The 26,200-nt window shown below is 49.3% G+C and overlaps 1 non-coding gene and 2 pseudogenes across 1 annotated transcript; 2 read left to right on the forward strand and 1 right to left on the reverse strand.

The window, feature by feature from the left end:
• Positions 1-10,995: 10,995 nt before the first annotated feature.
• On the reverse strand, positions 10,996-11,178 carry LOC140208747 (U2 spliceosomal RNA). Its single transcript, XR_011888903.1, has one exon. It is a non-coding gene; the product is annotated as a U2 spliceosomal RNA (small nuclear RNA).
• Positions 11,179-17,833: 6,655 nt separating this feature from the next.
• Positions 17,834-17,965, forward strand: LOC140208802 (U2 spliceosomal RNA; annotated as a pseudogene).
• A 5,059-nt stretch (positions 17,966-23,024) lies between these two features.
• Positions 23,025-23,232, forward strand: LOC140208873 (U2 spliceosomal RNA; annotated as a pseudogene).
• The last annotated feature ends 2,968 nt before the right edge of the window (positions 23,233-26,200 follow it).

A 26,200-nucleotide genomic window follows, 5' to 3' on the forward strand; every position in this document is an offset into this window, starting at 1 on the left:
CTACGGGGGTCAGGGGGTATGGAGGGAAGGCTGGGGCGGTGTTCTGAGTTGGATGATCAGCCATGATCATAATAAATGGTGGTGCAGGCTCGAAGGGCCGAATGGCCTACTCCTGCACCTATTTTCTATGTTTCTATGGTTCACTGTTACCGACACTGACTGCAGCAGGTGGGTCAGAGATTCACACCCGCTTCCCAGTGAGAAGGAGATAAATACCATTGTGAGATTGTCCTCCCTGCCCTTCCCCGTGTGTGACTTTTCTCACTACCAGATACCGTGAGCGCATCTCTTCTGGGCCTCTTTTCAGTCTCACCCCTCCCGTACAATCTTTTTCTGTAACCCCTCATCTTGTATGATTATCGTTTCCCCCCGAGTCCTCCTGTGAGACAACTCATCCCTATCCCCCTTCCTCCTGTGGGATCTTTTCCCCAATCCCTTCCTCCTGTTGGATGTCTTCCCCATCCCCCTTCCTCCTGTGGGATCTCGCTTCCCCATCCCCCTTCATCCTGTGGGATCTCTCTTCTCCTCCCCCTTCCTCATGTGGGATCTCTCTTCCCCATCCCCCTTCATCCTGTGGGATCTCTCTTCCCCATCCGCCTTCCTCCCGCTGGATCTCTCTTCCCCATCCCCCTTCCTCCTGCTGGATCTCTCTTCCCCATCCCCCTTCCTCCTGTGGGATCTCTCTTCCCCATCTGCCTTCCTCCTGCTGGATCTGTCTTCCCCATCCGCCTTCCTCCCGCGGGATCTCTCTTCCCCATCCCCCTTCCTCCTGCTGGATCTCCCTTCCCCATCCGCCTTCCTCCCGCGGGATCTCTCTTCCCCATCCCCCTTCCTCCTGCTGGATCTCTCTTCCCCATCCGCCTTCCTCCCGCGGGATCTCTCTTCCCTATCCCCCTTCATCCTGTGGAATCTCTCTTCCCCTCCCCCTTCCTCATGTGGGATCTCTCTTCCCCATCCCCCTTCCTCCTGCTGGATCTCTCTTCCCCATCCCCCTTCCTCCTGCTGGATCTCTCTTCCCCATCTGCCTACCTCCCGCAGGATCTCGCTTCCTCATCCGCCTTCCTCCTGCTGGATCTCTCTTCCCCATCTGCCTTCCTCCCGCAGGATCTCGCTTCCTCATCCGCCTACCTCCTGCAGGTTCTATCTTCCCCATCCCCCTTCCTCCCGCAGGATCTCGCTTCCTCATCTGCCTTCCTCCCGCAGGATCTCGCTTCCTCATCCGCCTACCTCCTGCAGGTTCTATCTTCCTATCCTTTTGCTTGGCTGGAGTCCCACCACTATCTCCCATCGACACTTTCCCATTCACAAATCTTCCTCACTGGGGGACTTACTTCCATCCTTCAATTCTTGCAGGTAGGTTTGCTAGAGAGGCTCTCGTGGATTTAAACGAGATACAAGTGGCGAGGGGAACCAAAGTGTAGGAACAGATGTAGGGGAGAAGGAAGAAAAAGGAGATAGTAAAGTTGTTTGCACCATTAGTGATAAACAGAGAGATAGAGGTGGAAAATTACTTAAATGCATTTATTTTAATGCTAGGAGCATTGTAAGAAAGGTGGATGAGCCTTGAGCATGGATTGATACCTGGAAGTATGATGTTGTAGCTATTAGTGAAACATGGTTGCAGGAGGGGTTTGTTTGGCAACTAAATATTTCTGGATTTCATTGCTTCAGGTGTGCTAGAATCAGAGGGACAAGAGGGGGAGGTGTTGCTTTGCTTGTCAGAGAAAATATTACAGCAGTGCTCTGGCAGGATAGATTAGAGGGCTCGTCTAGGGAGGCTATTTGGGTGGAACTGACGAATCGGAACGGTGTAGTAACACTTATAGGGGTGTATTCTAGACCACCAAATGGGGAGCAAGAATTGAAGGAGCTAATTTGTAAGGAGATAGCAGATATTTGTAGTAAGCACACGGTTGAGAGTGTGGGAGATTTTAATTTTCCACACGTAGACGGGGAAGCCCAGACTGTAAAAGGGCTAGATGGTTTGGAGTTAGTAAAATGTGTGCAGGATAGTTTTTTGCAGCAACACATAGAGGTACCAGCTAGAGAAGGAGCAGTGCTGGATTTCCTGTTAGGGAATGAGATAGGGCAGGTGACGAAGGTATGTGTTTGGGAGCAATTCGGGTCCAGTGATCACAATGCCATTAGTTTCAATATAATTATGGAGAAGGATAGGTCTGGACCGAGGGTTGAGATTTTTGATAGGAGAAAGGCTAACTTTAAGGAGATGCGAAAGGATTTAGAAGGAGTGGATTGGGACAATTTGTTTTATGGGAAGGATGTAATAGAGAAATGGAGGTCATTTTAAGGTGAAATTTTGAGGGTACAGAATCTTTATGTTCCTGTCAGGTTGAAAGGAAAGGTTAAAAGTTTGAGAGAACCATGGTTTTCAAGGGATATTGGAAACTTGGTTTGGAAAAAGAAAGATATCTACAATAAATATAGGCAGCATGGAGTAAATGAGGTGCTCAAGGAATATAAAGAAGGTAAAAAGAATCTTGAGAAAGAAATTAGAAAAGCTAGAAGAAGATACGAGGTTGTTTTGGCAAGTAAGGTGAAAATAAATCCAAAGTAAATGCAAAGGGTTTCTACCGTTATATTAATAGCAAAAGGACAGTAAGGGATAAAATTGGTCCCTTAGAGAATCAGAGTGGGCAGCTATGTATGGAGCCAAAAGAGATGGGGGAGATTTTGACCAATTTCTTTTCTTCAGTATTCACTAAGGAGAGGATATTGAATTGTGTATGGTAAGGGAAACAAAGAGGGTAGTTATGGAAACTATGATAATTAAAGAAGAGCAAGTACTGGAGCTTTTAAGGAATATAAAAGTGGATAAGTCTCCAGGTCCTGACAGGATATTCCCTAGGACCTTAAGGGAAGTTAGTGTGGAAATAGCAGGGGCTCTGACAGAAATATTTCAAATGTCATTAGAAACGAGGATGGTGCCGGAGGATTGGAGTATTGCTATATATGGTATATATAATTATCTGGATAGACAGGGTCTGATTAGGAACAGTCAACATGGATTTGTGCATGGAAAGTAATGTTTGACAAATCTTATTGAATTTTTTGAAGAGGTTGCTAGGAAAGTTGACAAAGGTAAAGCGGTGGATGTTGTCAATATGGGCTTCAGTAAGGCCTTTGACAAGGTTCCACACGGAAGGTTAGTTAGGAAGGTTCAATCGTTAGGTATTAGTATTGAAGTAGTAAAATGGATTCAGCAGTGGCTGGATGGGAGACGCCAGAGAGTAGTGGTGGATAAATGTTTGTCAGATTGGAGGCCGGTGACTAGCGGTGTGTCTCAGGGATCTGTACTGGGTCCAGTGTTGTTTGGCATATACATTAATGATCTGGATGATGGGGTGGTAAATTGGATGAGTAAATATGCAGATGATACTAAGATAGGTGGAGTTGTGGATAATGAAGTAGGTTTTCAAAGCTTGCAGAGAGATTTAGGCCAGTTAGAAGAGTGGGCTGAAAGATGGCAGATGGAGTTTAATGCTGATAAATGTGAGGTACAACATTTTGGTAGGACTAATCAAAATAGGACATACATGGTAAATGGTTGGGCATTGAAGAATGCTGTAGAACAGAGGGATCTGGGAATAATGGTGCATAGTTCCCTGAAGGTGGAATCTCATGTGGATAGGGTGGTGAAGAAAGCTTTTGGTTTGCTGGCCTTTATTAATCAGAGCATTGAGTATAGGAGTTGGGATGTAATGTTGAAATTGTACAAGGCATTGGTAAGGCCAAATTTGGAGTATTGTGTACAGTTCTGGTCACTGAATTATAGGAAAGATGTCAATAAAATTGAGAGTGTACAGAGAAGATTTACTAGAATGTTACCGGGGTTTCATCACCTAAGTTACAGAGAAAGGTTGAACAAGTTGGGTCTTTATTCTTTGAAGCGTAGAAGGTTGAGGAGAGACTTGATAGAGGTATTTAAAATTATGAGGGGGATAGATAGAGTTGACGTGGATAGGCTTTTTCCATTAAAATTGGGGGAGATTCAAACTAGAGGACATGAGTTGAGAGTTAAAGGGCAAAAGTTTAGGGGTAACATGAGGGGGAACTTCTTTACTCAGAGAGTGGTAGCTGTGTGGAACGAGCTTCCAGCAGAAGTGGTTGAGGCAGGTTCGATGTTGTCATTTAAAGTAAAATTGGATAGCTATATGGACAGGAAAGGAATGGAGCGTTACGGGCTGAGTGCGGGTCAGTGGGACTAGGTGAGAGTAAGCATTTGGCATGGACTAGAAGGGCCGAGATGGCCTGTTTCCGTGCTGTAATTGTTATATATCATTATATGGTTAACCCTACCCCTCTGGAGTCTCTCACATCAGAAACATTTCTCTCATCGGGAAATGAGGCAGAATATGTGGAGTTCACAGGGTCACATCGACAGACTAAATTACCGACATTCGGTGAATACCCTGGAGCTGGGCAGTGAGGGACATTGATAATGATGGGAACTCCGATCAGTGATTTACCGAAGGGTTTAATGTTTCCTGAAATATTCGAGTGAGAGAAATTCCCTCAGACCCACAGTTTGAATCACTTTGTTGATCAACTTGTTTGTTTGTGTTCAGACTTGGGAGGAATAAACTGGGAGATTCAGGAGTGAAACTGGTGTCTGCGGCTCTGAGGAACCTGGAGTGTAAAATACAGAAACTGTGGTAAGTACCAGACTGTGGGAGATTGTGTTTTCGGTCACTGGGTGTCTGACACTGAACATTAATGTGATCAGTAATTGTGTTGCTGATAAACACTGGGGATTTGTACCGTCTCCTGTCTCTCTGTGTCCTTCACCCTCACTCTCTCTCATCTCCAGGCTGGACAGTGTCGGTCTCACAGATTCTGGTGCCGAGGATCTCATCTCCACTCTCAGTACAAACCCATCACTGACGGAGCTAGACCTGAGTGGTAATAAACTGGGAGATTCAGGAGTGAAACTGGTGTCTGCGGCTCTGAGGAACCCGGAGTGTAAAATACAGAAACTCTGGTAAGTACAAGACTGTGGGAGATTGTGTTTACAGTCACTGAGTGTGTGACACTGAACAATAATGTGATCAGTAATTTCTTTATTAACCTTTTTATTGATTTAAAAGTATAAATACAGTAAAGAGGAGAATTAGTTCAAGTATATATATCAGTAACAATATAAACCAAGATTAAGATAGACATTGTCAAAGTCATAGATATTAAACTAGTCTAATATATAATAAAAGAAAATGAAAATAACAATTCTCCTCTTAACCAGTTTATGAAGAGAAAGGAAAAAACATTGGGTTTTAAATGAAAAGGGAAAAAAACCACTACACTATAACAAAACAAAAAAAGGGGGACTGGGCATCTCATTTTGAGGATACGACCCAAAAAGAGAGAGAGAAAGACTTTCTGATCAAATCTAAAACTTCGATTAAAAAAAGATCGTAAGAGTAATAAATCAAATTAAATGAAAATATTGGATAAAAGGTCACCATATTTGCTCAAATTTAAAGGATGTATCAAATGTCCGACTTCTTATTTTCTCTAAACTTAAACAGGACATAATGGAGGAGAGTCAGTAAATGACTGTAGGTGGATTAGAATCCTTCCACTCCAATAAAGTGGCTCTCCCAGCCGGTAAGGTCGAAACGGCTATCATACATCGAGCGGAAACAAGAATATTTCGTAAGCAAATTAGGTTGTAGATCCAGATCCAAGACTTTTGATAGTGTTTTAAAAACATCTCTGCAAAAGTTATCTGGCTTTATACAAGACCAATACTTATGAGTTAAAGCATCCAGCTCAATATTACATCTGTCACAAGTAGGATTAATACTGGAGAAAATATGCGCTGGTTTATCCTTTGACACATGGGCCCGATGCGCTACCTTGAACCGTATCAAGGAACGACAGGCACAAATAGATGAGTTGTTAACCAAATGAAAAGTTTTACTCCATTGATTATCTGAAAATGACTCTTTATCATCAGATATCATTCGTGAACTCAATAACCGTTTATAGATTAAGCTAACAACCTTTTTTGAAATGGACTCTCCAGGAGGCGCTCATGGTGTGAGGTACATTTTGGCTTCGCTCCATTCCCTTTACTTCTTTTACCCGTAACCACCCTTATTTAATCTGTTTATACCTACACTAATAGGTTTATAACACAAATATATCTTTGAACTTTGATTTTAACTCGCTGGAAATGTGAACCAGAGGACAAGAAGTTAAAAATGGGAAGGACTCCAACGGCAACGGGAAAAAAACGATGGCGATCCTAAAGCATCTAAGCAAATACCAATAACTTTTGAAATAATGTCGAATCTTCTAGAGGAAAAACTTAATCAAAGATTTGCTGTGTTTGAAGAAGTTTTGACGATGATTCAAGATGATATTAGATTGTTTAGATGTGAAATTGATCAACAGCAAACTAGAATTTCAGAACTGGATGCTGCCCGTTGGCAGAGGACAAAAGATTGAAGCCCTGGAAAAAAATCTGGCTTCAACATCCCATGTTGGAACGTTATAAATCCAAGATTATTGATCTCGAAGATCAATCCCGATGACAGAACTTGCGGATAATCGGGCTTCCCAAAGATATCGAGACGGCCGATCCTACCAAATACTTTTCTCAATTTTTAATGGATGTGTTTGGTTCAGAGGTTTTGGAGGCCCCTCCATTGCTCGATCGCGTGCACCATACATTGCGCCCCAAACCTTCCAGAGAATTTAAACTGAGACCCATTATTATTCTGTTCCATTATGCTCACATTAAGGATCGTGTGGTACGAGCTGCGTAGCGGAAAGATATGATCGAATTTCAAAGTTTCAAATTTTGCCTCGTTGAAGATTTCAGTCCTGAAGTTCTGAGGGAATGGATAGCTTTTAAACCACAGATGTCAGAATTTTATCAAAAAGGCCTTAACCAGCGTTGCTGTTTCCAGCACGTTTGAAAATAGTTCTTGCCGATAACTCTCGTCGTCTGTTTAAATCTCCGGATGAAGCTCAGTTTTCTTGACAATCAGCGTTCCTCTGCTCCGGACTAATTAACGGACTGTTGTTTATTCTCTTTGTTCTTACATGCTTGTTTTTGCAGTGGATCCAGATCCAAAACTTTTGATAGTGTTTTCAAAACATCTCTCCAAAAGCTTACAGCTTTGGATTTTTATAATCTGAGGGCTTTTGCCCTGGGTTTGTAGGGTAGGTATTTTTCGTATTTTCGGATAAGTTTTCTTTCTTTACTGATTCTGTATTTTATTTATTCTTTTTTACTTTTTATTTTTCTTTCTTTGAAACTTTATAGGCCTATATCCTTGCTAAATGTGGATTCCAAGATATTTTCAAAATTACTGGCAACTAGACTGGAGAAAGTATTGCCTCCAATTATTTCTGTTGACCAGACTGGATTTATTAAAAATCATTATTCCTTCTTTAATATTAGGAGATCAATGAATATTGTTTATACTTCTTCATCCAGAACTCCAGAATGTGTCATTTCACTGGACACTGAGAAAGCTTTTGACAGAGTCGAATGGACATATTTGTTTAATTCGCTTGAGAAATTCAATTTTAGTCCGATATTTATATCTTGGATTAAACTGATACACCTTACCCCCTTCGGCTTCGGTATTTACCAATAATCAAAGATCTCCCTTTTTTCAGTTATTTCCTGGTACTCGGCAGGGTTGCCCTCTTTGTCCATTATTATTTGATATCGCCCTGGAACCTTTAGCTATTGCTATTCGTGACTCTCCTAATATATTTGGCATTACCCGCAGGAATGAGATACACAAACTATCACTATATGCAGATGATTAATTATTATATATCTCTAACCCTGAGAAATCCATTCCGGCAGTTTTAGCTCTGCTTCCTCAGTTGAGTAACTTTTCCGGTTACAAATTGATTAATAAGAAGCATAAGGACTTATTGAAGTTCAATTTTTTTTCCTAAATCCTTTTTTAATACTGTTGATTCCAAAAGTTCCTCTTATATATGGCAGAATAAAAATCTCAGATTAAGTAAAAAATACTTACGTAGAACATAGACATAGAACAGTACAGGCCCTTCGGCCCACAATGTTGTGCCGACCCTCAAACCCTGCCTCCCATGTAAGCCCCCCATCTTAGATTCCTCCATATACCTGTCTAGTAGTCTCTTAAACTTCACTAGTGCATCAGCCTCCACCACTGACTCAGGCAGTGCATTCCATGTACCAACCACTCTCTGAGTAAAATACCTTCCTCTAATATTCCCCTTGAACTTCCCACCCCTTACTTTAAAGCCATGTCCTCTTGTATTGAGCAGTGGTGCCCTGGGGAAGAGGTGCTGTCTATCCACTCTATCTATTCCTATTATCCTCTACACCTCTATCATGTCTCCTCTCATCCTCCTTCTCTCCAAAGAGTAAAGCCCTAGCTCCCTTAATCTCTGATCATAATGCATACTTTCTAAACCAGGCAGCATCCTGGTAAATCTCCTCTGTACCCTTTCCAATGCTTCCACATCCTTCCTTTCGTGAGGTGACCAGAACTGGACACAGTACTCCAAGTGTGGCCTAACCAGAGTTTTATAGAGCTGCATCATTACATAGCGATTCTTAAACTCTATCCCTCGACTTATGAAAGCTAACACCCCATAAGCTTTCTTAACTACCCTATCCACCTGTGAGGCAACTTTCAGGGATCTGTGGACATGCACCCCGAGATCCCTCTGCTCCTCCACACTACCAAGTATCCTGCCATTTACTTTGTACTCTGCCTTGGAGTTTGTCCTTCCAAACTGTACCATCTCACACTTCTCCGGGTTGAACTCCATCTGCCACTTCTCAGCCCACTTCTGCATCCTATCAATGTCTCTCTGCAATCTTTGACAATCCTCTACACTATCTACAACACCACCAACCTTTGTGTCGTCTGCAAACTTGCCAACCCACCCTTCTACCCCCACATCCAGGTCGTTAATAAAAATCACAAAAAGTAGAGGTCCCAGAACAGATCCTTGTGGGACACCACTAGTCACAATCCTCCAATCTGAATGTACTCCCTCCACCATGACCCTCTGCCTTCTGCAGGCAAGCCAATTCTGAATCCACCTGGCCAAACCTCCCTGGATCCCATGCCTTCTGACTTTCTGAATAAGCCTACCGTGTGGATCCTTGTCAAATGTCTTACTAAAATCCATATAGATCACATCCACTACCCTCATCTATATGCCTGGTCACCTCCTCAAATAACTCTATCAGGCTTGTTAGACACGATCTGCCCTTCACAAAGCCATGCTGACTGTCCCTGATCAGACCATGATTCTCTAAATGCCTATAGATCCTATCTCTAAGAATCTTTTCCAACAGCTTTCCCACCACAGACGTAAGGCTCACTGGTCTATAATTACCCAAACTATCCCTACTACCTTTTTTGATGGGGGACATTTTGGCCAATTCCCTGCCCTCCCCTTTAATGGCTGCACGCCAGGTTTAATTCCCAACCGTTCTAACGGAACTGGCTCCAGCCTGAAGCTGTCTGTCGTTCGGAGCGTTCCCACAGTGATGTATTTCCGCCTCCTGTCCAGTGGCACAGCTTCCAGTGGATGTGCGGGTTTGAGACTCCCCCACGAGACCCCGGGGAATTAGACAGGAAGAGCCCGGGGGCCGGGGCTCAGTCTGGGACACTGGTGTCCCGGGGCAGGATTATCCCGGGAGAGAATCCTTTTGCTCCCTTTGCTGAGGACGGTGCATTCGGCAGGTCTGGCTGATATAATGATGTTAAATTGACAAATACCTCGGCAGTGACCCTGGATCTGCAGCGACATCGGACACGGCCCTGAAGTGTGATTTTATAATCATCGGTTCCCCGATGCAGAGTGACGGTGAGAAACGGGACTGATTATTCAATCTGTCACTCATTGTCACCGGTCAGTTAATTGTGTGTGATTCTGAGTGAGTCGGGAGCAGCTTATTTATCCCTGCACACAAGCAGCTCACACATTGTTTAATTTACATTTGTCATGATGAAATCAATAAACCACTGTAATTTCCTGTCTTGGTGTCGGACTCGAGTCTCACTAGAGGAGAAACAGTACCCTGGGGTTACTGCTGCCCACCGCACCTGGTGAACTGCAATAATGGTGTGAGCTCCTCACACTGGTACGGCAGCGTCTCAGCTCCAGGCTGAGGGATGTCAGTCTGATAGTGTCTGGTCCCCAGGATCTGTTCACTCCCCATCCCGGCTGACCACCGCATCCTCTCACGCCAGATACTCGCACTATCCTGATCCCCACCTTCCTGCGTGCTTTCTTGCTCTCACAGTCAAAAACAATAAAGGAGATTGGAAGCTCATATACTGTATAATATCGGACCCACGTCCACCAAGGTCGCAAACAGAAGGGAACAGAAGCAATCAACACGGGCTGAAGCTCCCTCTTTACAGACCTGGCACACAAACCCGGGGCCAGACAGAGTCAAGCTTCCTCCGCACAGACCCAGCTCACACCCCCACAATCAAAGCATCTCATAATCTTATACACCTCTATCAGGCCACCTCTCATCCTCTGTTGCTCCAAGGAGAAAAGGCCAAGTTCACTCAACCTATTCTCATAAGGCATACTCCCCAATCCAGGCAATATCCTTGTAAATCTCCTCTGCACCCTCCCCATGGTTTCCATATCCTTCCTGTAGTGAAGCGACCAGATCTGAGCCAGTACTCCAAGTGGGGTCTGACCAGTGTCTATATAGCTGCAACATTACCTCTCGGCTCCTAAATTCAATGCCACGATTGATGAAGGCCAATATACCGTACACCTTCTTAACCATGGAGTCAACCTGCACAGCTGCTTTGAGCATCCTATGGACTCGGACCTCAAGAACCCTCTGATGCTCCACACTGCCAGGAGTCTTACCATTAACACTACCTGTAAAAGTACAACGAAGGAATAGGGAAAAAGCCTAAGAAGGTTAATGCGTACGGATAACTGCATTCTACTCTTTATTTGTTGTTTAATCTCCCCGAGGGGAGGTGCAGCATTCCGAGGGGTACTGCAATACTGGGTCGATGCACGGAGTGGACGAAGGAAGCCCCTATTCCATCTTCCTGTTCCAAAAATCAATGTAATATATGGTCCCAGATAAGGGACGCATCAGATTTTAAACTGATAAGAACTGATTTTTTTGAAAAATATACTTTATTCAGAAATATTACAAAATAAAATTATTTGCAAAAAAACATTTGTTGACCCTAAGTCCTTATAGAATAAATAAAGTTATTTACAATAAATCATGTGTTTACTGTCCTTATTCAAAATAAAGATGTTTACAATAAATCATTCATTGACTCTCATTCCTTTACTGATGTTCCATTACAGTCTATACCTTTCCACATTTCCAGCCACTCCTGTAGCACGATGTTGATTCATCTATCCACACCACTGAGGAGAGGAATACTCTTCGCCACCCGACTCCTCGCACTCCCGCGCGCGGGTGACAAACCGAAAACTGTGGTCCTTCTCCACCCGGCTTTTGCAGTGGCTGCACCAAGTTTGAGTGCATCCCCCAGCACGTGATTTATAATTTAAATTTTTAATATTTACTATCGATTTGTACTCCAGGGAGCACGAAGAGCAGAATCAAATATCGCTGTGATGATTGTACGCTCCAGTATCAATTGTTTGGCAACAATAAAGTACTCCTGCAGCTGAGAATGTGCCAGTCGGCAGCACATTCTCCCACGGACATCTCCATGTGCTGGTAAATCATCAATTTTTCAGGCCGACCGAAGAGCGTCCTTCACCGAGTTGATGATCTGACAGCAGCACCGGATGTTGGTCTCCGTGTGCGTCCCCGGGAACAGCCCGTAGATCAGAGTGTCCTCGGTTACGCAGCTGCTGGGGTTGAAACGTGACACCGTCCCTTCTGTCATCCTCCACACCCTCTCTGCGAACTGACAGTGTGCGAAGAGGTGGGTCACAGACTCCTCCTCACTGCAGTCCTCCCGTGAGCAGTGGGGAGCGGAGACGATGTTCCAGGCGTACAGGAGGGATCTGACTGGGAGGGCCCCTCTCATTGCCAGCCAGGCAAGGTCCTGGTGACTGTTGGTGAGGTCTGGCGATGAGGCATTTTGCCAGATGAACTGGACGGTCTGCTCAGGGAGCCACCCCACTGTGTCCATCACGTCCTTCTCCTGCAGTGCCTGCAGGACACTTCGTGCCGACCACTGCCTGATGACCCTGTGGTCAAAGGCGTTCTCCTGGAAGAACTTTTCTATGAAGGACAGGTATGGCAGCAACGACCAGCTGACTGGGGCGTTGCGCGGGAGTGGGGCCAGACCCATCCTTCCTAGCCCGGGTGACAGGTAGAATCTGGGCACATAGTGGTACTTGGTGCCCACATACCTGGGTTCTGCACACAACCTGATGCAGCCACACACGAAGCTGGCCATCAGGATGAGGGTGACATTGGGGACATTCTTGCCCCCATTATCCAGGGACTTGTGCATGATGGTCCGTCTCACCCGCTCCACCTTGGATCCCCAGACGAATCTGAAGACAGCTCGGGTGATTTCCGAGCTGCAGGAGCTGGGGACGGGCCAGACCTGCACCAAGTACAGCAGCCCTGAGAGCACCTCACACCTGATGACCAGGTTCTTGCCCGTTATCGACAGGGAGCGCCCTCCCCACAGTCCCAGTCTCTGTTTCACCTTGGCAGTCCGCTCCTGCCAGTTCTTGTTGCACGCCTCAGCCCCTCCAAACCAGATCGCCAACACCTTCACGTGGTCAGACCTGATGGCGAAGGGGACGTTGGATCGGTCCGGCCAGTTGCCGAATAGCATAGCTTCGCTCTTCGTGCGGTTGACCCTGGCCTCCGACACTAGCTCAAACTGTTCGCAGATGCCAATCAACCTGCAAACTGACCTCGGATCAGAGCAGAAGAGGGTGACGTCGTCCATGTACAGGGAGGTTTTCACTTGGGTCCCTCCACTGCCTGGCAGCATCACCCCTCTTATGCCCTCATCCCTCCTGATGGCTTCGGCAAAGGGTTCAATGCAGCAAACAAGACAGGGGAGAGAGGTTTCCCACCCATTGACCTGGACTGCACTACAGATGTCTGTGTCGAGCAGTCTGATCTGATTCTGGATTCCCTCCCCAAAACCAATTTTGGAGAGCACATCCGCCATGTACGTGTGCGATATCCTGTCGAAGACTTTCTCCTGGTCCAAGCTGAACAGGCAGGCGTTCACCCCCGTCCTGCACATCGGCGATGGTGTCCCTCAGCAGCGTGAGGCTGTCTGAGATCTTCCTGCCCGGTACAGCACAGGTTTGGTCCGGGTGGATCACCTGTCCCAGAGCAGACTCGACCCTGTTGGCAATGGCCTTCAACAGGATCTTGTAGTCCACATTCAGGAGAGATGGGTCTCCAATTCCTGATGTCCTCCCTTTCCCCCTTCTGCTTGCAGATGAGGGTGATCGTGCCCTTCCTCATGGACTCTGACATACTGCCGGCCAGAAGCATAGCGTTGTACACTTCCAGCAGGTCTGGGCCCATCCAGTTCCACAGAGCCGAGTACAACTTAGCCGGTAAGCCGTCGCCTCCGGGAGTCTTACCCGACCCAAAGGAATGGATGGAGCCTGTCAACTCGACCAGAGTCAGTGGCTGATCCAGACTCTCCCGCTTGCCGTCGCCTAAGACCTGCGTGATAGATGACAGGAAGTTGCGGGAGGCTGTGGATTCTGTGGCCTTTTCATCGTACAGACCGGCATAGAAGGACCTGCAGATCCTCAGTATGTCATTCTACGAGGACACGACTGAGCCGTCCTTTTCCTTAAGGTTGAGGATCACAGAGCTCCCCTTGTGCACCTTCTGGAAGAAGAAGCCTGAGCACGTCTCGTCCTGCTCCACGGTTTGGACCCTTGATCGGTAGATGATCTTGGAGGATTTGGCGGCAAGGTGCTGGGCTTTCGGGCTCTTCACCTCTTGCAGTTCCTCCCCGACATCCACCCCCTTCGACTGCAGAAGGAGGAGTTGCTGCAACTCTGTCTGGAGTTTACGCAGTTCCATATAACCATATAACAATTACAGCACGGAAAGAGGCCATCTTGGCCCTTCTAGTCCACGCTGAACTCTTACTCTCACCTAGTCCCACCGACCTGCACTCAGCCCATAACCTTCCATTCCTTTCCTGTCCAATTTAACTTTAAATGACAACCTCAAACCTGCCTCGACCAGTTCCCTCTGCTCCTGGCTTGCTTTCTGGATACCCTTGCGTATGAAGAACTTCTTGATGTTCTCCTTGGTGGCTTCCCACCAGAGAACTGGGGAATCAAAGGTTTTCAAGGTTTTCCAACCTGTGTACTCCTCCTCTCGTCCTACTTGTAGCAGAAAGAGTGAAGATGTATCAATTAGTCGGCCAGGCAGCATCTCTAGGGAGAGGTACAGTCGACGTTTCAGGCCGAGACCCTTCCTTCAGTTAGTCCTGACGAGGGGTCTCGGCCTGAAACGTCGACTGTACCTCTTCCTGGAGATGCTGCCTGGCCTGCTGCGTTCACCAGCAACTTTGATGTGTGTTGCTTGAATTTCCAGCATCTGCAGAATTCCTCGTGTTTGTGCATCAGTTAGTGATCTCCAAACTGAGTTGGGTCTCACTGATGTAGAGGAGGCTACACTGGGAGGAAGAGTGATTATGAAAGAGGTGTAGGGATAGATGTAACACTTATTGTGGTTGCAGGGTGTTTGGCAGACGAGAGTCACAGCGAGAGTGATCCCTGTGATAAATGGAGACGGACGTGGAGAGGAAGATGTGCCTGGTGGTGAGATCCTGGTGGAGATAGTGGAAATTGCAGAGAATATGTTGAATGCAGAGCTTCAGTGAATGGCAGATGCAGAAAAGGTAATCCTATCGTTATTATGTCGTGGAGGGGACATGGGGAGAGGGCAGACGTGCAGGAAATGGAGGAGTTACGGGTGAGTTCTGTATTGATTGCAGTGGGCAGGAAACCCCTTTATTGATTGAAAAAAGATTTCTTGGATGTCCTAGCATGAAAAACCTCCTCATAAAATCAGATGCAGCAGAGACAAAGAAACTGAGAGAAGGGAATAGTATCCTTGAAAGTGACAGTGTGAGCAGAGTTTCCATAGGTCCATTTAATGTCAGAAAGTAACTGTTGTGGACAAGGTAACTGTGGGAGTCAGTAGGTTTGTTAAAGAGGCCAGAAGGTAATCCGTTTCTGGAGACAGAGAGAGACAGATCAGGAAAGGGGAGTGAGATCATGAAAATGGACCAAGCAAATTTGAGAGAGGGGGTGTATGTTGGTGGGAAAGTTGACAAATCTGACGACAACATGAGGAAATCTGCAGATGCTGGAATTTTAAGCAACACACATAAAAGTTGCTGGTGAACGCAGCAGGCCAGGCAGCATCTCTAGGAAGAGGTACAGTCGACGTTTCAGACCGAGACCCTTCGTCAGGGCTCACTCCAGACTAAGTCTGACGAGCTCCACACGGGAGCTGGAAACAGCATCAATGACGTCATCAATGTGGTGGAGAAAGTTTTACCTGTCTACCTTTGAACGCTCCAAAAACAGCCCAAAATTTTAAAACAACACCAAATTACTTCACTATACTCAATGCGGCACTAGCCAAAGGGCAGATTACAAATCATTTCCTTACTCAATGAGAAAGGTTCAATCTTCTTCCATGGTGTCAGGTAGTTTCTTTGCATCCCAATCGCAGTACTCTTGGCAACTCACAGCAGGCTGGTCCCAGGGTAACTCTGTAACCCAAAATCATAGTCATACTTTATTGATCCTGGGGGAAATTGGTTTTCATTACAGTTGCACCATAAATAATAATAAAACCATAAATAGTTAAATAGTAATATGTAAATTATGCGAGGAAATAAGTCCAGGACCAGCCTATTGGTTCAGGGTGTCTGACCCTCCAGGGGAGGAGTTGTAAAGTTTGATGGCCACAGGCAGGAATGACGCTCTGTACTGCATCTCGGTGGAATGAGTCTCTGGCTGAATGTACTCCTGTGCCCAACCAGTACATCATGTAGTGGATGGGAGACATTGTCCAAGATAGCATGCAACTTGGACAGCATCCTCTCTTCAGACACCACCGTCAGAGAGTCCAGTTTCATCCCCACAACATCACTGGCCTTACGAATGAGTTTGTTGATTCTGTTCACACAAAATAATCTGCAGATGCTGGGGTTGTTGATTCTGTCGGTGTCTGCTACCCTCAGCCTGCTGCCTCAGAACACAACAGCAAACATGATAGCACTGGCCACCATCGACCCGTAGAACATGCATCATAAAGACCTGTGGCTAGTACATTCTGCCCAGGAGATGTGCCCTGGCACTGAAGAGCAATCTCCCTGTTCAATCACAGCTACACTACCATTTAAAAGAAAATGATTAAAATAAATTTGAGAAACTTCAGCCTTGCAAACAGCCAAGCTTTAAAGTTCCCAAACCACAGCGGGAGAAAGGCAAAGAAGTCAGAATGTTACAGTGCTGGTTATTTAACATTCTGTAATCTACAACTTAGTATTCTTCTATCACACCAATAGTGTTGAACGAATAGGGTTCACTGCATAGGGTTATTGAAACGCTAATCTGTGGCTGGTCCTGCAAAAAAAAAATTGCTCCCCAGGGATGGACGAAAGGAACTGGGAGAATAATATAACGACGGAATGGCAATCTTTTGAAATAAAATAAGTGCTGGGAATACTTGCCACTTCAGTCAGCATTTTGCAGAGAAATAGAGCAAATGTGTCAGGTTAATGGCTCTTAGAACTGATGAAAGATCACTGCCATGATTAAGAATCACATCTGAATCATTAACTGCTTCTTTCTCTACAGAATGCTGCATTACCACCAAATCCTTTTCAGCATTTTATGCCTCTTTTCCCCAGATTTCCACCTTTTTTTTTCCTCCTTGGAGACGTAGTAAGTGATACAAGCCATAGGTTGGAGAATGTTGTTAAATGCTGGATGGAGCTGGACAAACTTAGGCAAATACGGAATGTTCATAATTACTTCCGGTATTTGGCTGGTGGGATACGGCAGAAAGGCCTTCGGATGTCAGGAAAGTAGTATACCCACATTCTCCCGATTATCTCCGATTTCTTAATGGAACCAGTTCTGGTCAACAAGCTTTCTTTACCAATGAAGTCCAGCCGGACGGTTAGATTATTTTCTGTGGAAATAATCCATTGACTGCAATGCCGTTATTTGCCACATGCCAGCTCACACTTAAATATTGTCCGAGTTGCAACCCTACCCCCTCCCTTTCATCCGACTCTATCCCATCCCTCTCCCCGACCAACTCAACTACTCATCGTCCCCCATCAAACGACCTCACTTACCCCATTTACAACCCTCTCCTTCTTCGCAATCCCCAGCCATCGCTTCCACCCGATGTTCCTAGCCACCCTCCTCCCGTTTCCGGAGGACCCCCTCCCCAATCACCTGCCCCGCCAGGCTCGCCAAACGACCCGGCCGCAACTTCGCTTCTCTCGCTGCAACGCCTTCCGTAAACGTCATCACGCTTGCAATGACATCAGACGCTAGGGGGCGGGCAGAACAGCTGAGAGGAGGAGTTTGCATACAAACCAGGGCCGCCTCTCTCATTTGGTTGGCGGAATATCCGCTATTTTACATGATCAGCTGTATTCCGAAAGAGATTTCGCGACAAGGGAGAAAAATACAACTTATGTCAAAGACTGAGCGAAATTACACCAAACCTACTTCAAAAGTTGAAGAGAGGTAGGATAAATCAGTGTCCTGTAGACAGTCGGTCCAACTTAATAGAGGGAAGACTAGCAAGATCCGAAAGGGTCCGGACATTTGTGGTATCGCTTCTCGGCCTTTTGGCTAAGATCAAGTGTAGTATCTGTTCTTATCAGACCAGAAGGCGGAGGAGGAGAGTTCGCGCTGACGCAGGGGTGGATCCTAATGCTGATTGGCCTCCAGTCTAACACCCCATACCAGCGACGACAGCAGTGAGTTAGAAGATGGCAGCAGCGAGCAGTACATCAGCTCGAGGCCAGGGTATCAAGAACACTGTCAGGCTGACAGTGCGAGACCGGAACGGGGGCACCGGCTTCACCCGAGAGACCTTCATCCGGAAGGTCTTGCTGGATTGCTGCGGATTTACGCCCGATGACATCTACTGCGTCCAGGACTTCGCAGGCTTCTTCGATGTCACTTTCCGGCAGGCTGCAGGGTGGCAGAAGCTGTACCAGCAGCTTCAGCTGAAGGGGACAGAGGCGCCGCTGTCGCTGCTGAAAGCACAGCCCCTCTTTGCAACGGCTACGCAACAGGAAAGGACAATCACGGTGCACATGTTCAACCCGCACGTGCCAGTGGTAGATGTCCTTACGTTCCTCGCTCGGTATGTGGAGAGCGTAGGAACACCAGCAGACGTGAAGGACGGGCTGGGAATCTGGACCAGCAAACGGCAGGTGAAGGTGAAGCTGAGGTTGGATTCCAACGGCGGCATCATCCACCCCCCCTCCGTCTTCGCCATCGGAGGGAACCGAGGGTACATGGTGTACGCGGGACAACCCAGGGTGTGCCGAAACTGCGGCAAGGAAGGGCACATCGCAGCCCAGTGCAGGGTGGTGATGTGCAAGAACTGTAAAATGGAAGGCCACCTGACCAAAGACTGCACGCAGGCCAAGGCCTGCAACCTCTGCGGACAGGCCGGCCACCTGTACAGAGCCTGCCCGAAGCGTGGGGGCACCTACGCACAGGCGACCAGGGGAGGTGCTGGCCCTGAAAGGGCCCAGGCTGATGCGGACGTACCCGCCAGCGCTGCAGATGAGGCACCCGACAGGACGGATGACGAGACCAGGGAGGAAGGTGCAAGCACCCCAAGACCTGCCACCCCACTGCAGACCCTCCAGGACCAGGCAAACGACGAGCAGGAGTCCATGGAGGAGGGGAGAGCTGAGGCGGAAACCGAATGGAAGGTCGTGAAACGAAAAAAGACCCAAAAGGCGGCGGCCAAGCGACAGAAGGCGGAGCAACGCCAGAAAAGGGCAGGGAACCACGCAGCCCCTGGTACCCTGTCCTCTTCAGAGGAGGAAGGAGTTGGGGGAGGCCAGCAGCCCCGGCGGAAGAAGCGGCTGGCAGAACAGGTGGAGAGGAGGAGAGAGAGGGGAGAAAGTCTGCTGGCCACCCCCCAAGTACAGGAGGCGGAGAGCAGCAGACGCACAGAGCTCCGGGAACCCGGGAGCAGAGCCACGGCTGGTACCCAGCAGCCGGAAGGGGAAGCAGCCCAGGAAGTCAGCAACCCCCCGGGCCCAGACCCAGAACCAGAACGGCCACACACGGAGGAGTACTACCAGCAGTACCTGAGCCCACAGGAGGTGGAAAACTTCACAAAGGCGGTGGGGATGAAGGCTCAGGATGGCAAGAGTGAGGACGGAGAGCAGCCAAAATAAAAGACTTAACGATGGCAGACCTTAAATTGGCGTGCTTGAATGTGCGAAGTTTGAAGAGTACTGGGCGATGCGTCAGCACGCTCCAGTACCTGGACACTGTAAAGGCCGATGTGACCTTCCTCCAGGAGTGTGGACTACCACATCTCCGTAACTACCGGAGGTGGTCACGGTGGTGGAAAAAAGGTTTGTCGGTGTGGTCGGGGGGCAACGATTGTCGCGCTTCTGGCCTGGGGATTCTGCTGCGGGGAGGCAACTTCTCAATCACCCAAGTGAAAGAGGTGGTTGCGGGGCGCCTCCTGGTAGCAGACGTCAAATACCGGGGCACTCCGCTCCGGCTGATCAACATGTACGCCTCCCCCGTGCGGAGCGAGCGGCTGGCCGTCTTCGAGCAGCTCCCACAGCTGCTGGTGACGACCCAGCCGGTCGTTCTGGCCGGAGACTTCAATTGCACCATTGATGCGGCTGGAGGACCCGGCAGTGCCGACGGCAGGCTAGACAGTACCTCTAGACTCCTGAGGGAAATGGTGAAGACAGCCAAGCTGCGCGACGCCTTTGGCACCCCCACAGGTGGAGCACAGCCGCAAGCCACCTGGACACGATCGGACGGCTCAGCCCGCTCCCGGATCGACTTCCTCTTCCTGTCTGAGTCCCTCACGGTCAGGTCCACTGACGTCACGCCGGTGTTCTTCTCTGACCACTGCCTTCTGAGAGCCACCTGTCACCTACGGGAGGACCAGAAGGCAGGCAGGGGGACGTGGAAGCTGAACGTAAAGCTGCTGACCCCAGAGAACATCGAGGAACTAGAGAGGGAGTACACAGGTTGGAGAACCTTGAAAGCCTTCTTTGATTCCCCGGTTCACTGGTGGGAAGCCACCAAGGAGAACATTAAGAGGTTCTTCATCCGCAAGGGTATTCAGAAGGCAAGGCAGGAGCAGAGGGAACTGCGTAAACTCCAGACAGAGTTGCAGCAACTTCTCCTTCTGCAGTCGAAGGGGGTGGATGTCAGGGAGGAACTGCGAGAGGTGAAGGGCCGGCAAGCCCAGCACCTCGCCGCTGAATCCTCCAAGATCATCTTCCGATCAAGGGTCCAAACCGTGGAGCAGGACGAGACGTGCTCACGCTTCTTCTTCCAAAAGGTGCACAGGGGGAGCTCTGTGATCCACAACCTTAAGGAAGAGGACGGCTCAGTCGCGTCCTCGCAGACCGACATACTGAGGATCTGCAAGTCCTTCTATGCCGGTCTGTACGAGGAAAAGGCCACAGAATCCACAGCCTCCCGCAACTTCCTGTCGTCTATCACGCAGGTCTTAGACGACGGCAAGCGGGAGAGTCTGGATCAGCCACTGACCCTGGACGAGCTGACAGGCTCCATCCGTTCCTTCGGGTCGGGTAAGACTCCCGGAAGCGACGGCTTACCGGCCGAGTTGTACTCGGCTCTGTGGAACTGGATGGGCCCAGACCTGCTGGAAGTGTACAACGCTATGCTTCTGGCCGGCAGTATGTCTGAGTCCATGAGGAAGGGCATCATCACCCTCATCTACAAGCAGAAGGGGGAAAGGGAGGACATTAGGAATTGGAGACCCATCTCTCTCCTGAATGTGGACTACAAGATCCTGTCCAAGGCTATCGCCAACAGGGTCAAGTCTGCTCTGGGACAGGTGATCCACCCGGACCAAACCTGTGCTGTACCGGGCAGGAAGATCTCAGACAGCCTCGCGCTGCTGAGGGACACCATCGCCTACGTGCAGGACAGGGGGGTGGACGCCTGCCTGGTCAGCTTGGACCAGGAGAAAGCCTTCGACAGGATATCGCACACGTACATGGCGGACGTGCTCTCCAAAATGGGATTTGGGGAGGGAATCCGGAATTGGATCAGACTGCTCTACACAGACATCCGTAGTGCAGTCCAGGTCAACGGGTGGGAAACAGACAGCTTCCCCATCAGGTCTGGAGTCAGGCAGGGCTGCCCCCTCTCCCCTGTCTTGTTTGTCTGCTGCATAGAACCCTTTGTGGAAGCCATCAGGAGGGATGAGGGCATAAGAGGGGTGACGCTGCCAGGCAGTGGAGGGACCCAAGTGAAAACCTCCCTGTACATGGACGACGTCACCGTCTTCTGCTCTGATCCGAGGTCAGTTCGCAGGTTGATTGGCACCTGCGAACAGTTCGAGCTAGCGTCGGGGGCCAGGGTCAACCGCACGAAGAGCGAAGCCATGCTCTTTGGCAACTGGCCCGACCGATCCAGCGTCCCCTTCACCATCAGGTCTGACCACGTGAAGGTGTTGGGGATCTGGTTCGGAGGGGCGGAGGCGTGCAACAAGAACTGGCAGGAGCGGACTGCCAAGGTGAAACAGAAACTGGGACTGTGGGGAGGGCGCTCCCTGTCGATAACGGGCAAGAACCTGGTCATCAGGTGTGAGGTGCTCTCAGGGCTGCTGTACTTGGCGCAGGTCTGGCCCGTCCCCCGCTCCTACAGCTCGGAAATCACCCGGGCTGTCTTCAGATTCGTCTGGGGATCCAAGATGGAGCGGGTGAGACGGACCGCCATGCACAAGTCCCTGGACAACGGGGGCAAGAACGTCCCCAATGTCGCCCTCACCCTGATGGCCAGCTTCGTATGTGGCTGCATCAGGTTGTGTGTAGAGCCCAGGTATGTGGGCACCAAGTACCACTATGTGCCCAGGTTCTACCTGTCGCCCTGGCTGCGAAGGATGGGTCTGGCCCCACTCCCGCGCAACGCCCCAGTCAGCTGGTCGTTGCCGGCATACCTATCCCACGTAGCAAAGTTCTTCCAGGAGAACGCCTTTGACCACAAGGCCATCAGGCAGTGGTCGGCACGAAGTGTCCTGCAGGCACTGCAGGAGAAGGACGTGATGGACACAGTGGGGTGGTTCCCTGAGCAGACTGTCCAGTTCATCTGGCAAAATGCCTCATCGCCAGATCTCACCAACAGGCACCAAGACCTCGCCTGGCTGGCAGTGAGAGGGGCCCTCCCAGTCAGAGCCCTCCTGTACGCCCGGAACGTCGTCTCCGCACCCCACTGCCCACGGGAGGACTGCAGTGAGGAGGAGTCTGTGACCCACCTCTTTGCACACTGCCAGTTCGCAAAGAGGGTGTGGAGGAGGATGGACGGGCTAGTGTCACGTTTCATCCCCAGCAGCTGCGTGACAGAGGACTCTCTGATCTACGGGCTGTTCCCGGGGACGCACACGGAGACCAACATCCGGTGCTGCTGGCAGATCATCAACTCGGTGAAAGACGCTCTTTGGTCAGCCCGAAACTTGATCATCTACCAGCACATGGAGATGTCCGTGGGAGAATGCTGCCGACTGGCACACTCTCGGCTGCAGGAGTACGTGCTGAGGGACGCACTGAAACTTGGTGCAGCCACCGCAAGGGCCCGGTGGGGAAGGACCACAGTATAGGTTTCTCCACCCGTGGGAGTGGGAGGGGTCGGTGGGCGAGGAGTATACCCCTCAACAATGAGATGCTAAGCTGAACTACTGGAGTGCCACGTGGGTGGCTATAAACACGGGTATTTTACTGAGTATAATGGAAACGTATGTAAAGGATGAAAAGTTATTGAATGGTTTATTGTATATATTTATTTTTGAATAAAGTATATTTTGAAATAAAAAAAAAAAAAAAAAAAAAATCTGTTCTTATCAGTTTAATATCTGATACGTCCCTTATCTGGGGACCATATATTAAATTCATTTTTGGAACAGGGAGATGGAATAGGGGCTTGCTCCGTCCACTCCGCGCATCGACCCGGTATTGCAGTGCCTCCGGGAACGGTGCACCTCCCCTCGGGGAAACTAACAACAAATGAAAAATAGAATCCGGTTGTCTCTATGCTTCCTGTTTCTGCCTCGTACTTTTCGCAGGCTACATTTGTTTTTAATGAGGGGACACAGCAGCTCAAAGGCAACCATGGGAAAATGGCAACAGAAACAGCACGCACACAATTTACAGCAGTCGTGCATAAAGTCAGGTCGGCAGGAAAACACACGCAGACGATTAATAACGAACGTGGGAATAAAGTACACACACACACATCCAAGGGAAAAGTCAATACGATGCCCGAGCCCCTTCACTGTACAGGCACGGCTCAATGCTATCAGGGACAATCACCAACCCTATTCAATGCACAGCTTACCAACAATTTCCTCCAGCGCTGTTCCACGGTTCTCAGCCTGGAATGAAGCAGAGTGGTCCCTCGGAAATGGCAAAGAGAGCGTCCAGCCCTTCTCATGCAGGAAGGCTGAAGTGCCCGGCCCAGGTAATTCACAGGAACGCTAACGGCTCGGTGCCGGCAGGGTTAAGCTGATTACAAGGCCGGTGGTTAGGTGTGCAGTGATGGGCGAGGAGGGGTCAATCCTTGATTGGCAGGGGGCGTGTCTTCTGACCAGGCGTGGGCAGTGCTGTCACGTGACAGTCAGCACAGTCCACCCCTCGGCAGCCTCGCCACTCGCCAGGCGTTACCGCAGTGAAAAGGAAAGGAATACATCTTACTCTATTTATAAGGTGAACGCTATATCTGACTATACAGAACTAAAGAAAGACAGACGTGCTCATAAAAATTTGGCAGACAACATAATATACACACAGCGATGATAAATAACGAGAATGAGTGCAATCGCCCAGTTGCCCACCACCCCACCGCCACAAAGCTCCTTCCACAGGGTGCAGAGGTCAGGGTTGGGGATCCATGTCCATGTACAGCTGCCTGCGCGTAAAACGGGGAGGGCTTGTCTCCAGCCCTTGCCTCTGCCCCCACTGCATCTATTCAAGGAGGGTGATACCATCCCGCACGGTCCTCCCGTTAGCTGGTGTCATGAGGGGCAGGATCACTGACTATATCGGGGTGCGCGGTGCTGACCAGGTATCCTGTGAGGGTACCGATCACCCGGGTGTTTTATAAAAAATTACGGTCGCAGGCTCCCTGGTAGATGCCGTTGACCAGCGCCCACTCTCTAACAACCCGGGTGCCCTGACTGACCGTACCCCATTGCGGGCGCCGGTGTAGATCCCACTCCAGGAGGGTGGGGTATCGGACCCTCACAGCGGTCACCACCCGATCCCACAGGGTAGAGCCTACCCGGATCTTCGGCTGCGGCGCCCGTGGGGCGTTGTTGATCAGACAGGCTCCCCGGGGCGCTCGCCTCTTAATGAGAGAGGCTCATGTTGGGGCCCCCCTCATCCCACAGCCGGAGCAGCCCCGCGGCCAGGTGCTCACAACGTGGGTCCAACTGCTCGGGCCAGTCCACCGGTTTACCGTGGTCCGCCAGGCCTCAAATCCCTCTCTCGTCGGTCCAGCCGGGAATCCTACGCTCGGTGCCTCTACTGGCCATTTTGCCCCTGTTCCAGAACACTTTCCCCACGCAGCGCCAGTGAGGAAACAGATTCTGCAGGTCTCAAAGTCAAGGGCTCTGGGCTCACAGTCTGGGTAGTGAAGGATTTTATTTACAGAAGGCAAACGGGGGAAAATGGCAACGGAAGCAACACGCGCACAACTTACAGTAGTCGGATCAGCAATAAATCACATTAAATCGCGTGGGGACAAAGTATACAACCACCCTTGACTTTGTGCAGGCGCGGCTCTTCTGCTTAGGGACAATATCCACACTCCCAACCCTATTCAAAGCACAACTCACGGACAGCAGGGTGGTCCCTCGGAGGCAGCACAAAAGAGAAAGGATCACGCACACGTGGGCTGCTTTATAGGTCTGGAAGGTCCAGCCCAGGTGATTCACAGGGAAGCCAATGGCTCGGTGCCAGCAGGGTTAAACTGATTACAAAGGCCAATTACCCGAGGCCAAGTACAAGGCTAATTAACGAGGCCAATGGTGAGGTGTGCATTGATGGGCGAGGCGGGGTCAAACCTTGATTGGCAGGTGACGTGTTTCCGGCCAGGTAAATGGGCAGAGCCGTCACGTGACGGTCCCGACCCCCCCCCCCCCCCCCCGAGTCCAGATGCCAACTGCGTTTCATTGGCTTTGTATCTGGAGTCGGCACAATGACAAAGCTGCGTCCGGTCTGATCTAATCACTCAATTCAGACCCAAACAGGAAATGTGCAGGTTTCATTTAAACCCCTCCATGTGTATAAACACTAATTACTATTCACATTCCTCCGGCCTCACTGGACAGGAAACATCAAGTGAGAAACAGCAGGAGGTGGCCATTCAGCCCCTCTAACCATCAACAAGATGACGGCTGCTCTCCCATCTCAGCCACATGTTTCTGCCCGATCCTCATTTCCTCAATCCCTTCGGTCTCCACACATCTGCCGGCCTCTGTTTTATGTGAGGACGATCACTGAGTCTTCACCGGCCTCTGTGGTGGGGATTTACAGACTTTCACCCCCCTCGGAGTGGAGACATTTCCCCTCATCTCAGTCCCGGACAGTCCATCCCCTTTTTCAGAGACTGGGATCCCTGGTTCAGCCAGTAATGATGTTGTGCATTTCAATGTGTTCACCTCTCAGTCCTCGATTCTCTAAATGAAAGGGTTATCACATTTGATCTTTCTTCATATGATGACCCCACCATTCCAGGGATCAGTCTGGTGAATCTTCATTGCACTCTCTATAACAAATACTCTCTAACCTCTTTGTTAATCCTCTATGGAATTAATTTCCATCTTCTGCAGCCCCGTGTTGCCCCAACCACTCACCTCCCACCCCCGTCACTATTTCCACCTTCCCACCTCCCCCTCACCTGGATCCACCTCTCACTCCCCAGCTCTTGCCCCATCCCCACCCCTCACCTCTTT

Source organism: Mobula birostris, chromosome 13 (genome assembly GCF_030028105.1).
Source record: "Mobula birostris isolate sMobBir1 chromosome 13, sMobBir1.hap1, whole genome shotgun sequence".
NCBI classification, from domain to species: domain Eukaryota; kingdom Metazoa; phylum Chordata; class Chondrichthyes; order Myliobatiformes; family Myliobatidae; genus Mobula; species Mobula birostris.